Below are 16,295 nucleotides of genomic sequence, written 5' to 3' on the forward strand. Positions count from 1 at the left end.
ATGCTGGAATTTAGAATAGGAATTCCTGGTCATGTGTGTGGGTGAGTGCCAATTGTCTCCCAAATCAGCAGGCAATGGGAGTAGGAATAGAAAATTCTGACTGTTGCTTACTACCGACATTTTCAATAAAATCAAGGGAACTATTTCCAAACAGGAGTGTGGTCAGATTATAGTCCTTATTGTGGTCAAAGCCCACTAGGGGATTTATTAAAATGCATTTCAGGTGCTCTACAGCTGGTTCTACACCAGACTCCCTCTGTGAGCATGGTGGGAGGTGGGGCCATGAATCTGATTTACACAAACATCCTGCTGGTAATATGTATGCTGGAATTTGGAAACCCTAATCTCGATGAAAGAGCACTTTTTTGGGGGGCTAATCTGACATTGTCTTTGGGGCAAAATCATTGAATTTACCCTAAACCCCAGTTTTGTAATAATGGAAACAGTATCAGTCTTTCCCAACTCCCCAAAAAGTAAAAGTATTAGTGTCTTAGTGGAAAGCCTTTTGGATAACGGCTTCTTGGAAAAAGTGAGCAATTTCCTAGTTACAAATGGAGAATATTCCTGGGGCACCTGGGTGGCTCAGTCGGTTGAGTGTGACTTCGGCTCAGGTCGTGATCTCGAGGTCTGTGAGTTCGAGCCCCGCGTGGGGCTTTGCGCTGACAGCTCAGAGCCTGGAGCCTGCTTCAGATTCTGTCTCCCTCTCTCTCTGCCCTTCCCCCGCTCATGTCTCTCTCTCTGTCAAAAATAAACATTAAAAAAAAGTCCTTAAAAAAAAAAACAAATGGAGTATATTCCAAAAATACAATGTTGAATTTGAAACTTAAAATGCTTTTGCACAGAAATAAAGTCATCTGAAGATTTCTAGACCTGTCTATAAAATTCAGGTTAAGCCAATGTAGCTGAGATTCTGTACATGTGTAATGGAAGCAGAGGAGAAAACAATAATGTTACTGCATTTTGGAAGGGAACAGAAACAGTTTTTTATATTTAATTTCATTTAAAAAAAACATGTACAAACACACAACTTTTCTGGTGTTTTGCTACCCCACTCAACAGTCGTGAGAATGAAAATTATAGCAAAATTCTTGTTTATCAAACAACTTTGGGTCATAGTGGGATTCTCTTGAGGAATGAGAAGGGGGGGATAAAAAGGAAATTTCTCATGCTGATTGGGCAAAAACTAGAAGAAATGCCATTGGGGGTGGGGGGAGTTTAGGGCAGGGACAAACAGCGAAAAAGAAGCTCAAGGAGGAAATAAGTGGTTTATGTGAGCAGGTGGTGACCTGAAGTGAAAGCATAGGAAAGGTGAGTTACTTAGGTCTAGGGAGAAACACTTACCGGGTGTCTGTTCACCAACCCCAGACAAAAGGAACAGGGGGTAAGAGATTTTGTCAATTACCCAGATTTACCACCAGATGGCAAAATTGATCCAAGGCCTCTTGGGTACTGGTCAGTTTGTAGGGAAGAGGGGAGATTATGTGGTATGATTGTGGCAATTCATTTATTTCCTTCACAAATATTTATGGAGCTCCCACTATGTCCTATCAACTATGCTAGGAACTGATGTTGAAGTGGCCAACCAAAGCCCCTGCCCTCAGCGAACTTACTGTTGGGTATCAGGTTAACCAAGTGCAAGAGTGGCCTAGAATGGTAGTTGGTATATAATGAGGTGCACACTTGCTCCTTTGATGACCTGCCTCAATGTTAGCCCAGACAAAACCAAAGATAGGTCAATAATTCTTCTCCACTCAGCTCCCCACACCTGGGTGGCAATGCCTCCTGAGAGTTCTGTTCCAACCCCATCTCTTGGTCGTTCAGAACCACGCCTTCAGCCTTCTTTCAAAAAAATCTTACTAACCTTTTGCCTCTTGTCTTCAAAATATTTATCCTGGCTAGAGTGATGGGTATTAACCTGATTAACGAAAGAGAAGAGGTGTTACAGAATTCCTCAACCGTGGCACCATTTGCATGTTAGGTGTTTCTTTTCTTTCTCTTTTTTTCCTACAATGCCGCAGTCTAGTAACATTTAATCTCTTGCAGAGTAATGGTCACCTCTTACATTCTTAGTAAAGCTATGGACATTTAACAGAATAATCATATAATCATATAAACAAACTGCATTGCATACTTCTTCAGATTCAGGAATCCATCCTTAGAGCACCCCAGACTTTTTCTAATATTTTATTTTTTAATACTTATTTTTGGGGGGAGCGCAAGCGGGGAAGGGACAGAGAAAGGGGGACAGATTATTTGAAGCGGGCTCCCCGCTAACAGGCTGAAGGCAGTGATCCCCATGAGGGGCTCAAACTCACAAACCCAGAGATCCGGACCTGAGGCGAGGTGGGGTGCTCAACATACTCAACCGACTGAGCCACCCAGGTGCCCCACCCCAGACTTAAAAAAAAATCATGCAATTCAAAGAACTGGCAAAAATCGTGGGAGTTTGCGGAACAGCATAGTGGGGAGCACCGGGCAGGGTTTAAGCAAACTTTTAAAATTTTTCCTCAGGAGAGCTGCTCCTATCTGGTCTCTCGGCACTCCGTTTCTCCCAGCACCTACAACCGTGCGCCGGTTCTCCCTTCCCCAAGTGGGGCGTCGTAGCTCAGCCTTTGTCTTCCGGCCCCTCCCCCCAGCACTTGGACTCGGGTTTCCGTCCCACGGCCTTGCTCCGCTACTCCTCCTCCGCACCCTTTAGGCGTTCCCTCCGGCCTCTCTTCAGGGTGACCTCATCCCTTTGTTTCTCCCCGGCTACCGCCGCCGGCCCCGCCCCGCGCCCCCGCCCTGAGCCTCCGCCTTCGGGCAGGGCTGCGGGCGCGGAGGGCGGGGCCTGGCTACGGGGCGTGGCTAGGACCGCACCGCCTCTCCCCAACGCCCCGCCCTCGGGGGAGGCGTACTGCTGCTGGCTTCGCCGCGGATCGCTGTTCTAACCAACCTCCGCAAACTCCTGTTTGCGCGGTAATTGCTTCTTTCGGTGGCTCGGAGAACAAAAGCCCCGGGCCTGTCCACGGTGGAGGAGCAGCCAGGGGCGCCGCGTGGGCTCCCTCCCTCGCCCTTCATTAGTCTGTTGGCCTCCACTCCCGCCTGCCGCAGGAGCGGCAGCAGCCTGCTTGCGGGGACTGGGCCCTCTGTCACGTCAAGGTTACTCAGTGGGTGGGGAAGGACGGGAGAGAAAGCTGGGTCAACTGGAAGGCATTCTTGTCCCTCCCAGTTTTTCCTTGCTTGGAGGCAGCCAAGAGCATATTAGCATTCCTCGGGCGCGCAGCACCGGAAGAGGAGGAAGGCTTGTCAGCAGGCAAAGACCTTTGGAAAGTAAATAGGAATGCCTTGATTGGAGTGTAGCAGACGTGAGAAAACCAGCTAGGTCAGGGCCAGAGACGATGATCCTAAATTATTAAAAAAGAAAAAAAAGTTTCTTAGGCTTCTTCATTTGAACTTTCCATTTCAGACCGCGATGAAATGCGGACTCCGTAGACAATTAAGGGAAGGAGGGTACCTGAAGCAGGTGGGAGGAAATGAGATGACTTCTGGAGGTGTGGCCAAGTTTAGACTTGGTGTGAGATTTTGTCTTAACCTGGAAATGCATGGTGCCGGCCGGTATTCATTCATTCATTCATTCATTCATTCAATAATACTGTTAAAAAATGATTGAAGAAGTCATTTAGGTGTTACAAACAGACTTTATTGAACCCTTCATGAGGCCAGCAGTCTCTGGTCTCAAGGATTCCAGGTAACTGCAAAATGGGGAGGAAAGCGGGAAGCTTTTACAGGATAAGGAATGAGGAACAAGGAAATAGACATGGATACCAGCCTTCGCTTTACGTTCGGAGATGGGCTGACTGGATACACTGTTTCTGGTCAAGTGGAGCATTTACAGGGCCATAAAAACTGTTTGCTGACATGGCTCCAAGGGCAGGAGCGCCGCCATCTTGAGCCTAGAAATTTACTTTAACAATATGCATTGAACATTGAACACTTTGAACATTGAACATTGAACACACTCTGTGATGGACTTTGTCTTTGGCTGTAAGTGACCACAGATCCACCTGACCCGAGAGCTGCAGGGAAGAGAAAGGGAGAGCTGAGGTGGTTATTAGCTACTCTAGGGCCTGAATGGGCCCCGCCCTGGAGTCAGAGACTGTGAAGGGACCTGGAGAATAGAAGAGCTGCAGAAGATGAGCTGCACTAGTGAGGAGGGTAGGAAGCTGATGGGACTTAGAGTTCTCTCTTTCTCTGTTTTTCTGACCTCTCTTTCTTGGTTAAAAAGGTTGAACCCACTGTGGCAGAGGATGAGTAAACTGCATTTGTTTATTTTTAGCAGCGTTGGTTCCCCTCCACCCCACTAGTAAATTTCATTTAGATTTTCCACACGGACTGACAATGACGTTTTGAAAATTGTAAAGTAAGGTGTTCCTTTAGAATGGCTTCACTCTCCTGCAAAAAGGCTTTAGGGAAGGTGGGGAAGAGGCGGTTTTTTGCTGACTGAGGAATGATATGTTCCTGCATTCTCAAAGGGTTGGAATTCGGTGCCTAAAGGAAGGTGGTGTCTGTTTTGATGAGGTGCATTGTTACTAGTTCATAGAAGCATGTAAGGAAAGTCATCCTGAATTGTACAGTTAAGAGTCTTGGTGCATGGGAGACTGGTCAGTGGACAAACTCTGTGCTCCCCTAGGTTGGTGATCCCCTCTGGGGATTAGCACATTTGAGAATGAACTTAGTCTCATGATATGTTCAATGTATATAACTAACTTTAGAAAGTAAGTGACAGTGTGTGGTGGAGACCTTGTCCATTGCAGGTAGTAGGATTGGATGATAGTCAATTCTCTGAAGGCTTTCTTTTCTAGGGAAATAGGAAAATGGAACATATATACATGTGTACACAACTAGGACGCTGAGACTTTGAATGTTTGAGTCTTAAATCTTCCTGTCAACTCCCTTAATGTACAGACACAGAAACTGAGGTCCAGAGAAGTGAAAAGACTTCCAGGAGGTTGCAAGTTTGCGATGTATCATGTTTATAGTCCTTGTCTCCTGATAGCTAAGCCATGGCTTCTGCTGCTCTACCTGCTGCTTCTTATTTCTATGAGCTTCATAATAGAAGCACCTCTGAAATTATACTTTTGTGTAAAGAAATATTCAGAAGGAACTGTGGATTTCCTGGGACAGGTACGTTTCGTCTGGATGTCGTAGGCCAGTACCTTTCACACTGTGATGCGCAGAGAATTGGTGAAAATGCAGATCCTGATTGGCAGATCTGGGGCGGGGATGAACACTGCCACCCAGCTCTTGGTGGTCAAAGTTGAGCAGCAGAACTGTGAACAGCATTTCCTCCTTGTCTTTTCTTTCTCACTGATAGAACAGCCCTGGGGATTTAAAGAGCCCTTTCCCCTCCCCCTACCAAGTCGCAGTGTTCACTCAGCTAATCCAGATGTCTTTCACTTCCTTGTCCTCACTGAGACCTGAGACTTGTTAGAAACAGTCCCTGGAGGCAGGTATCTCGAGCTGGAGGGTGTGATCTTTTGTCTAGTGACTTAGCACCTTCTAACTTGGTTCCACAAAAGCTTTCACACATAAACAACCTGCTCAGTTCTGATGGTTAAAAAAAAAGTCTTTTTTTCTCTCCCACAAATGTCCTCCCAGCTGCAGCTCATTTCTCTTCTTCTGGGAGTGCAGCTGGTTTGCTGCTGGCTCACAGGCGAGGCCCTTCCCCTGGGGCTCAGCAGTTCTCCGTGCAGTGCATTTGCCCACCGCTCACTTCTGCCCTGTATTTCTGCTCAAGCCGCGTGTGATACCTGGATTCAGGTCTGAGTGTCTTTGTGCACCCTTTGAGTTGAGCAGGCAGCTAAGGGATAGCAGGACAGAAACCCTTCTAAGGTAGGCAAGCTTCAGTGCCACACATTTCTCAGTTCTCTGAAACTCACCTGCCCAGGAAGTGCCTCTGCCTTTGCGCTCTAAGTTGCCCTGTGAGCTCATTTTCAGTCTATGATTTTCCTCACTGTGAAAATAATACTATAGTGTCCTCACTAAAAAATAATAAAACCTGCCTTATCAAATTATTATGGTATTTTCCAGGTAAAACATTTGGCTCAGTGCCTGCAACAAAGTGACCAATAAATGTTAGCCTCTTAAAGGGTCTTGAACCCAATTCCACTGTGGGGGTGGGGCTTCCCTATTGCAACCCCAGTTCTCTGGACACCAGCTGAGCGTCCTACAATTTAACTCAATTCTGACACTATGTATCCGGAGAGAGCATGGATTCCACAGGTAAAAGTTTCAGTCCCAAGAAATTGGCTCCCACTTCAGACACCAATGACAAGCTCAGGTTGTTACCTGCACTTCTCACCAGCTGTCTGCAAGTCAGAGGTTCCCTGACCCCCTCCTTGGGTTCAATTAATTTGCTAGAGTGGCTGGTAGAACTCAAGAAAACTGTTTACTCACTGGATCATTGGTTTATTATAAAAGGATGTAACTCAGGAACAGCCAGAAGGAAGAAACCCACAAGGCTTGGGGAAAGGGCACAGGGCTTCCATGCCCTTTCTGAATGTGCCTCTCTCTGCAAACCTCCACACACTCAGAAACCTAGAAGAAACTCTTGAAACTCTGATCTTTTGCATTTTTATGGAGGCCTCATTCCCTAAGCACAATTGATCAAATCTTTGGCCATTGGTGCTGAATTCAACCTCCAGCCTTGCCTCTTCTCCCCAGAGGTCAGGGGGCATGGAACTCAAAGTTCCAACCCTCAAATCACTTGGTGGTTCTCCAGGCAACCAGCCCCATCTTTAGGTGCTCTCCAAAAGTCATCTCAGTAACATAACAAAAAGACACCTTTATTGCAGTCATTGCAGGAAATTTACAAGGTTTTAGGAACTCAGTGCCAGAAATGGGACAAAGACCAAATATATATTTCTTAAATTTTTTTTTTTAACGTTTATTTATTTTTGAGACAGAGAGAGACAGAGCGTGAACAGAGGAGGAGCAGAGAGAGAGGGAGACAGAGAATCCGAAACAGGCTCCAGGCTCTGAGCTGTCAGCACAGAGCCCGACGCGGGGCTCGAACCCACAGACCGCGAGATCATGACCTGAGCCGAAGTCAGACACTTAACCGACCGAGCCACCCAGGCGCCCCTATATTTCTTAATAGAAGTCACCATATCACAGCCTCTACTAATAAGACAATCTTCCTGCCCTCAAAAAGCTTATAAAATAATGGAGTTTGGGGAACAAGTACTCCAATAACTGCAATACAAAAAATAATAATAATAATAATAAAAATACAACCAAGGATGATGTGGGAGCTTAATGTAATGGTATATCTTGCCCCAGAGATTGGCAAACTACAGCTTATGGGCTAAGAGTGTGTTTTTCCTACATTTTTAAGTGGTTGAGAGAAAATCAAGAGTAACATTTTGTGACACTTTAAAGTTATATGCAATTCAAATTCCAGTGTTCATAAATAAAGTTTTATTGGAGCACAGCCATGCTCATTCATTTATGTAGCACCTATTGTTTTTTCACACTACAATGACAGACTGAAGAGTTGAGACAGACTCAACTGTCTCAGAAAGCCAAAGAAAAGAAAGAAAAAAATTACTATCTGTCCCTTTGCAGAAAAAACTCTGGACTGTTCATTTAGGATGGTGCAAGGAAATTCTCCTCCTGCCAAGGAGGTGAGGGTTGGGATGAGTCATGAAGGGTGTGCAAGGTTTCAGCAGACACAGGACAGAAATGTTTGAGGGGGGCTACATCATATGTGAAGTCAGGGAACTCAGGGAGTGAGGTGAGTGTTCAGTAAGCAGCATGTGAATTAATTGGCTAAAGTAAAGGGTGTGTTCATGGGAGAAGCTGGAAGGGCAGACTGGGTCCATTGCACAAATTTCTTATGCTATAACAATGCATGACTTTCTAGTGTGATAAGCAACAGGAATACTTAAAGTGTTTTGGGAGGGGCATAGGGAGGTTCAGACTGGTGGAAGTGGGCAAATGGTAAGACCTAATTCTATTTCTGCTTAATCTGCTAAAAGGTGTGGTAGAGAGTGGAAGGCAGACCGATTAAGAGGGTGTCTATAGTGTTAGCTTTCAGCGCATAATAATAAGGGAATAAGGGAATAATGTTTCAAGGTGGAATTTCAGACTTTCGATAAAAGGAGAATCTTTGTCTAGGTTCTCCTTGGGTACCCCCTCTGCTCCTGCTGCCAGCACCCCCATCGTTACCTTAATTCTCCACAGGCTGATGACAACACACAGAGGCTGCAGAGGTACTAGCATTACCGTTTTGAGCTCAAAGGGCTTTCTTTTCCCTTAAGATTTTATTTTTAAGTGATCTCTACACCCAACGCGGGGCTCAAATTTACAACCCTGAGAACAAGAGTCTCACACTCTACTGACTGAGCCAGCCAGGGTCCCCAAGATCACTGGGCTTTTATATGTGACTTAACTGTGAGTTCAGCCTGGATAGAAAGTAGGGAATTGTTCTAGCCTGGAGCTATTGAGCTGCCCCAGCCACAAGGGAAAGATGCTTACTGGACTGCCCTGGAATATTTTATTCCTAGTCTTGGGTCTTGTCCTGAGCAGACACAGGAATATGGGGAATCACTGACTTCCGATGGGTCTATGGGAACTGAGGGAAGAGTGGTGACATCCCCCTTCCTTCCGGGGAGCCTCAAGCTCAGGACCTTCTCCAAGGCCGCTCCAGGTTGTGACACATCTGTAAAGCTCTCTGTTTTAAAGCTCTCAATTTCACACTGCCAGGCAGACCTGTTGCCCTGGGTGGCTCTTTGGGTCATGTGATATCACTTATGAGAGGATTATGGCACATCTCATCATTGTCTATGCCTCGAAAGGAAAGTAATTTTCATTTACCTCAAGATCAGAGTCAGACTTAATATTTCCTTATTTTTACCAAAGTCAGCCTAATTATTCTGGCTCGAAGATCAGATTATCATAAATCCCCAGACAGCTCATACAGATTAATTCAGAAGTTGTAGAATTTGCCTGCTCAGTTTCAAAAACAGAGAAGAGGGAACTTTCTTTCTTTGGTGGCTCCAAATGGTGCAGTGTTTCACCCTTCAGAACCACAAAGCGGGAGGTGTGCTGGTTCTTCGTACCATGATGAGCACTGTCACTAAATTCCTCCAGTGAACTACGTGGCATAAATAGTATGACGTGTTTTTAGAATATAACCAAAACAACTAGTATGACATCCATGGAACATTCTAGATGGATTTCCCTGTTTCCCTACAATTGTGAGAAAAATAACAAGAATAGTTGGTTTGAGGAAAAGGCAATGTCCAATTCAGGAACGCTGGCTGGATTAAATCCTTAGATTTGGGAATAAGTCATAGAACCTGCTCTTTACCACCTGTTCAAGCCCTTCCTCCTGATAAGAATGCATATGGTTACTAGTTCATTCATCTGCTTTTCTTATGTCATTAAATAGCCCTAATTTATCCTAACCTGGGGCCCTCCCTTGCCACTTTCCCCAGTATTTCTTTCTCTGATCTCTGATATTTTCCCTCTCCTGTTTTCAGAATTAATATGGAACCTAGTCTCTGGGGTGTTCTCAAAATCTCAAGTGTGAATCTTCCCTGTCAACATCTTCACAAGGAAAATGAGTCATGGCATCACCTGGTGATGAGGTCATGATACCACAGCCCCTGCTTTGAAAATGTATTTGTACTTTTCTACTGTAAAGGAAATCTGAAAGGGGAAGATGAAATTGTAGTACAAGCTCTAAAGCCTGCTCCTTTAGACAATAGGAGCTATAGCCCAGCCTAACAGGCACTGGCCCTGAGAAAGTCCTGCTGTGGGTTTTTCCATCTCCCTCTCCACGTTTCACTTTGCCTGGGAGCCTAAAGGGAAAACCTGTAGAGAGTAGATCAGCCCTGTCTCCCTGGGATGATCTTATCTCACATGCAACCTATGTAAGTAGTTTGAGTTCAAATCCTGGCTCTGTCGCTTACTAGCTATGTGATTTTGAGCAGTTATTTAATGTCCTTGTGCCTCAGTTCCTTTATCTGTAAAATAATAGTACCCATTGTATAGCCTTGTTAGAATTAAACTACTTAATATATATATTTAATAAATATATTTGTATGTCTCTCTATAAAATATATATAAAGTACTTGGAAGAGTACTAGGCACATAGTAATATATAATTTTTTCAATTTATTATTAGTATTATTTCCTCCAAGGATCTGATGGTATTTTATAGTCTTTACCTTTATTATTTATTTATTTATTAATTATGTGTGTATAGTCTTTACCTTAAAGGGTTTTCTTTGTTCAGAGGGGGTATATTTTTATGAAATGTACATAGCCCTGAAAAAAAATTCCTTCATGAGATATCAAAGAGAAAATCGTAAAATGTTTGTCAAATAATATACTCAATCCCTAGTCTTCAGAAAGTAGTAATTTTCACTTCACTCATATTGTTTTCTTCCAAACAATTATTTATTGAGTTCTCAAGTATCAGGCACTTTGTGAATACCATTTTCTTTCATCCTAAAGAAAATTTTGCACAGTAGGTATTAATATTCCAATCTGAAGGTTAAGAAACTGTATTCTAAAGAAATTAGGTAGTTTACTCCAGGTCATGTATTTAACTAGTGGCCAAGGCAGGATTTGAACTCAAATCACTTGCCCCCCAAACCACACCAGGGAACATGTAATCAGTGAGTGTCAGTGACTGACAATCAAGAGAGAACAGGATGCCAAAAACAGAGCAAATGATAGGAAGAATGACAAAGACAAAAACATCATGAGCAAATTTTGACTCAGTTATGATTTACAGATTTTTCTAGGGTCTATGTATTTGTTCTTAAACTGTCTAGTAGCTTGGGAATAGAAACCCTTTAAAAAAATTTTTTTTAATGTTTATTTATTTTTGAGAGAGAGAGAGAGAGAAAGTGCGAGTAGAGTAGGGGCAGAGAGAGAGGGAGACACAAAATCCGAAGCAGGCTCCAGGCTCTGAGCTGTCAGCTAGAACCCACGAACTGCGAGATCATGACCTGAGCTGAAGTCAGATGCTTAACCAACTGAGCCACCCAGGTGCCTCTAGAAACCCTGTTAAATGGAAGTCTATTTGTCCTCAAACTGTATGCCCTTTACCTGACATCCCTGCTCCACCCCTAACAAAAATACTCCATCATTTTTTCCACACATGGAAGAACACAACAACATATCTTCTAAAATCAGAGAGAAAACATACTAGGCTTTTTAAAAGATTTCTCAGGTACTGCTGTAAATGTGCAATCACTTATGTGGTGATTGATAATAGTACATCAAGTCATGTGCAAATTATTGCTGATAGATAGTAGTGTCTGCAAAATCATCCCACGAGCCGCCGCAGATAAATAAGCCTACTGTAAGAAGCTTGCCATGTTGGTGCAGTTTCTGGCAAAATCACCTAGCTCCCCCTTCCAAACATATCTCTGCCCCTAATCCCTCCTACATAGAGATTCCGGAGCCACCTCCCTTTTAAGATCTGAAATACAGACCAATTCTGTTAAGTAAAAAGTACTTCAGGTAGTCTTGGTGCTCATTGAGGATTGCTACTTATTTGATGATACCTTCTGAGTGTCTAGTGTTAAATTCTTAGATTGAATTCTTGGTTAAGTTCCTTGAAATGTGGGAGATTGGAGGCCTAGGGTTAAGACCCATTCTACCATTTGTGGGGCTTTCCATTTGGTTTTAATTTCTTTATTTTGCAAAAGGGATAGCACATTTACTCAGCCTAGAGGAACAGTTTTATGAAGTTGAAAGTACTTCATAACCTGTAATATAAAAATTCAAGCTATTGTCTTTTTTTTTTTTTTTTTCTTAGCAAATGGAATCCCAGTTTTTTTCCATTTCCCATCAGCTAGGCTTTATAATGACATGCACTCTGACACATTCTGTACCCTCACTAGGTATTAAATACAGTGACATTCAGGAGGAGTTTTACTAACTATCCAGTGGGGGTGTGTTGGATAGAGTTGGAAATCCCAAATCATGAAGCCCTCCCTCCTCAGGACCAGAGGTTCCTAAGCTAACCCCCCACAAAATGTCTGCCAGCTGCATCCACAGTTTTACCAGGTATGAGTATTACCAAACACGAGTAACCAGAGTACTCTCAGAACCTATACAGACAGTTGTGTTCTCTGGATGTATAAGGTCTATCGCTTGATCCATGGGGTAGAGATAAGTGAAATAGTAGCTGAATGAGATTTGTGTGTGTGTGTGGGAGGGCTGGTGTCAGGTGAAGGCTATATGTTTTGAAAATGAGTAGACGTGTAGTTTAAGTGAACTTTCATCACCAGATGCTGGACCATGTGGAGGTTTAGGGCTGGATATGGTTAGGAAGGATTGGTGCATGTTAGTTCGCAGAGGAGAGGGATTATGGTTTATGCTTGACACTATGAACAGATCCTCCCCCTTCCCTAGGATGGAAAGAAGTGGATTGACTATTGTATACATTTTAGACAGACTTCTGCTTATCTCTTTGAGGATAGATAGCTCTGTAACACTGTAAAGTTAAGGAAATGGATTCTTCCCCTCCCTGGGTAGGGATACCAGCAATTGTGGAGACGAATAAGGTCTTAGGGTCAAACCTGATTTGTACTATAGGGAGGGAAAAATTCTTCCTCTACCCTTCAAGGTCTGCCAGCTGGACTAAGCATTAAATTTACATGAGACTGGAGAAAAAAAAAAAAGGTTTAGTACATGTGCATGGAGGCCCAATAATGAAACCGAGATCCAAAGAAATGACCAGGACAGGAAGTTTTCATTACATTTTAAACAAAAAGACAATAAATTTGTGATTAATTGACAGGAAAAAGAAAACAAGCACTTGGAAACTTTAATTAATAAGGAATTGTAAGCAGAATTGAGGCTAACAAATTGGAAAAAAAAAACAACAAGATTTGTTTCTATAGCTTTCTCAATTTTAAAGTCACTATGGTGATAAGGATATCATTTTACTTCTTAATGCAGGGAAGGCATTTCTTATTTTTTTAATGTTATTTTTGAGAGAGAGAATGCACAAAAGCAGGGGAGGCGCAGAAAAGAGGGAGACAGAGAGAATCCCAAGCAGGCTCCATATTCAGCACAAAGCCTAACACGGGGCTTGGGGCTCGATCTCAGGATCTCACCACCATGAGATCATCGCCTGAGCTGAAATCAAGTGAGATGCTTAGCCAACGGAGAGGTGCTCCGGGAGGGTATTTCTCATATGGGAAATTTGTTTCCCACTTTTAAGGGGACAGAGTGTCCTTGAATTGGTTGTTTCCCAAGTAGCTTCAATTCAAAATAATATGCCAATGTGCTATGTTTTGGGGTGACCTGTCCTTGGCCCCTACAGATTCTATCTTATTAATATGTCTAAACTTAGTCTAATGATAATGTATAAGTTACTCTGGGATGATAGTGATGAGGACAGTGATTAAGATGAGAAAAAGTGGCAGCTAGCCCTTTTTGAACATGTGTACCACGACAGGGACTGTGCTAAGAACTCTATAGACACTCACTCATATAATCCTCATGATAATCTAGTGCGAGAGCCTTGTTCTCCCCCTGTCCTATAGGTAAGGAAACTGAAGCTGACTAGCCAAATTCGAGAGCTGGTGATTCAGTGGCAGGGTCTAGGTCCAGCCCGGCTATCTAACTCCATAGCCCATGCTCTTAAATGTCAGGGAATACTGACTTGTTGCGTTCTTTAAAATACATTGGGTGGGAAGTAGGATTGAGAAAGGGTCCTGTCATCTAGAAGCTGGATAACATGGGCCACTTTCTGTTTTCTCAGTTACCTAGACTATAAAACAGGCACAGTGATGTGTTCCTCACATGGTTCTGATGAGGACTGAATTGAAATACCACCTGTACATGCTATAAACTCATTATACATGTAAGAGGATAGATACACCCTGAGCATTCATTTCCCAGAGTGGAGAGAGGACACCTGGCCAGTTAGCTGGCTGCTGCTTACTGACATGCCGTCTGGTCACTGACACAGTGTGGCAGAGTCATTTGACAACAACTACAAATACATGTTTTTGGAGCATCAACTATGAACCAGCAATATTTTAGCTATGGAGGTTTTGAGGGTTGTATAAAACTGACAAGGTCCTGCTCTCAGAAAGTTTATAGTCCAAGGAAAGATTTAGTTAATAATGAAATAAAAATATGTCAGGTAACCATAAGCGCAAAGAAGGAAAAGCAAGTTAGGTAGACTAAGAGGAAGGGTGCGTATTACAGTGGATGAGGAAGGTCTTTCTCATTTACGTATCCATCGAACAAAACACATCAAGTACTGCTGACTTAGAAAGTAATTTATGAAAGAGGCTCAATCAAGAAATAAATCAATAATCACTATTCAGTATAATAGGAAGAATATTTATTTAAATACTTATTGTGTCTTGTGCTCCTGAGTGTCCAACAAGAGACATTTTGTAGTATCTTCTTCAGCAGCTTGGGCTGTGATTTGCTCTTGGGAAATGACACCTGGGAGGAATTCACCTGTGATGGTGGTACAAGGGACTGTCTGCTGGGAGACTGCTTTTCTATCTTTTCCCAGATGGATCGGCTGCATGCTGTTCTCCTTCTTTGTCCAGTTGTTAGCAGAAGCCTCACAGTCCCTCTCACAGTCTCCTGTGTGATTCCAGCCTTTTCATCACTTGATGGGGAGTCCCTCCCTTTTGTTTCCTGCTCAGTGGCCTCTCCAAGATCAGAATATAGTGTCTCCCTCACCTTTCCTCCATTCAGTGTGTGCCACTTGTAGAGGCAGTGAGCACTTGTAGAGACAGTGAACTGCATTGGACAACACTTATCAGAGGGGCTGGTCCCGTTGCTCAAGAATGGCACCCCTTTTCCCCAGACCTGACTCTTAGTAAGTACTTGCTTGGGCATTAATGACTTCAACCCTTGATTCAGTCGGGCAACTTACACTCAAAGGTTTTCTAAAAGAGTTTTGTCAAATTCTGGCCAGCACATGCGCTGATAGATGGACCAGCATAAGTATGTGCTTCATCTCAACTTTAGGCTCTCCCCAGCTCCATTGTGTGGAGGCAGAACTTTCTTCTTTGAGTAACTAAAGGACTAGTTATCCCCAGCTCACAATCACAGGCCCTAGGGCTCAGTATACAGATTAAGTATAAATGGAGGGATGTGGGAGGGGTCTCCAACAATCCTCAATGAATATTTTCACCTGTTTTACAAATGGAGAAGCAGAGATTTGTATTTGAAAAATAATTTGATTGATATGACTTTAGCCAATTCATAGATAAGATAAATATAAGTCAGTTGTCTACCTTAGATTTATTTCCATTTTCAAGTGCCTTTTGAAATTATCAATGCCATTCATTCTATAGGTTTGTGACTTCTCTTGTCTGATTTCTCCTCTTCCATTTCTGATTGGTTTTTGTGTTCAACCTCACCATATGAGGTCAGTCACTTAGGTATTGGGGAATATATATATACCGGTTTTAGTCCGAAACTATTGAATTCCATCCCTGGGAAAGGAAATATTTAAAAAAAAATTTTTTTAATGTTTATTTTTGAGAGAAACAGAGCATGAGCAGGGGAGGGGCAGAGAGAGGGAGACACAGAATCCGAAGCAGGCTCCAGGCTCTGAGCTGTCAGTACAGATCCCAAAGTGGGGATTGAACTCATGAACCATGAGATCATAACTTGAGCAAAAAGTCAGACCCTCAACCAACTGAGCCACCCAGGCACCCTGGGAAAGGAAAGATTTTAATGAAAGTTGATAAAATGGAACGCTGGACTTCCTTGTCTGTCATCATCTTTCTGAAATGACACTAATAAATATGTTCAAAGTTTGGATTTTTTCAATAAGCATTAATCAAACATCTATCATGTGCCAGACACCATTCTAGAAACTGGAAATTCAGCTGTAAGCAAAATGGACAAAGTCTTTCATATGCCGATTTAGGTCTGTTAGAAGCCACCAAGTACCATATGCCCTTTACCTCTTCTCTGTGTCTTTGTGGGACAAAAATAGTTACAAATATATAATACAAAATGGAAGGTAACTCTTTTGAAAGGAAACTGTGTCCTCTTCCACTAGGATACATATGCCACCTTGTATTCTTTTGGAAGCAGGTGGGCTGTACATGTTAAATAAATAGTATATGAAAGTGGGCTAAAGACCCATATTTTGATAACCAGCTCTTATCTGAAAAGTTAACGTTACTATTCCAGTTTCCAAAATGGGATATTTGGTTTTCTTATGTAGTCTGTCAACCAATGGACATGTCTTTCTCCTTCTCCTTCTCCTTCTCCTTCTCCTTCTCCTTCTCCTTCTC

At 43.0% G+C, this 16,295-nt stretch overlaps 1 long non-coding RNA gene across 1 annotated transcript; it reads right to left on the reverse strand.

The window, feature by feature from the left end:
* Positions 1 to 243: 243 nt before the first annotated feature.
* Positions 244 to 3,185, reverse strand: LOC125920976 (uncharacterized). Its single transcript, XR_007457268.1, has 3 exons — positions 2,936 to 3,185; positions 1,862 to 1,915; positions 244 to 738 (listed from the first exon to the last, which is right to left on the reverse strand). It is a non-coding gene; the product is annotated as an uncharacterized LOC125920976 (long non-coding RNA).
* Between the last annotated feature and the right edge of the window lie 13,110 nt (positions 3,186 to 16,295).

The sequence above is a fragment of the Panthera uncia genome, chromosome C2 (assembly GCF_023721935.1).
Source record: "Panthera uncia isolate 11264 chromosome C2, Puncia_PCG_1.0, whole genome shotgun sequence".
NCBI lineage: Eukaryota > Metazoa > Chordata > Mammalia > Carnivora > Felidae > Panthera > Panthera uncia.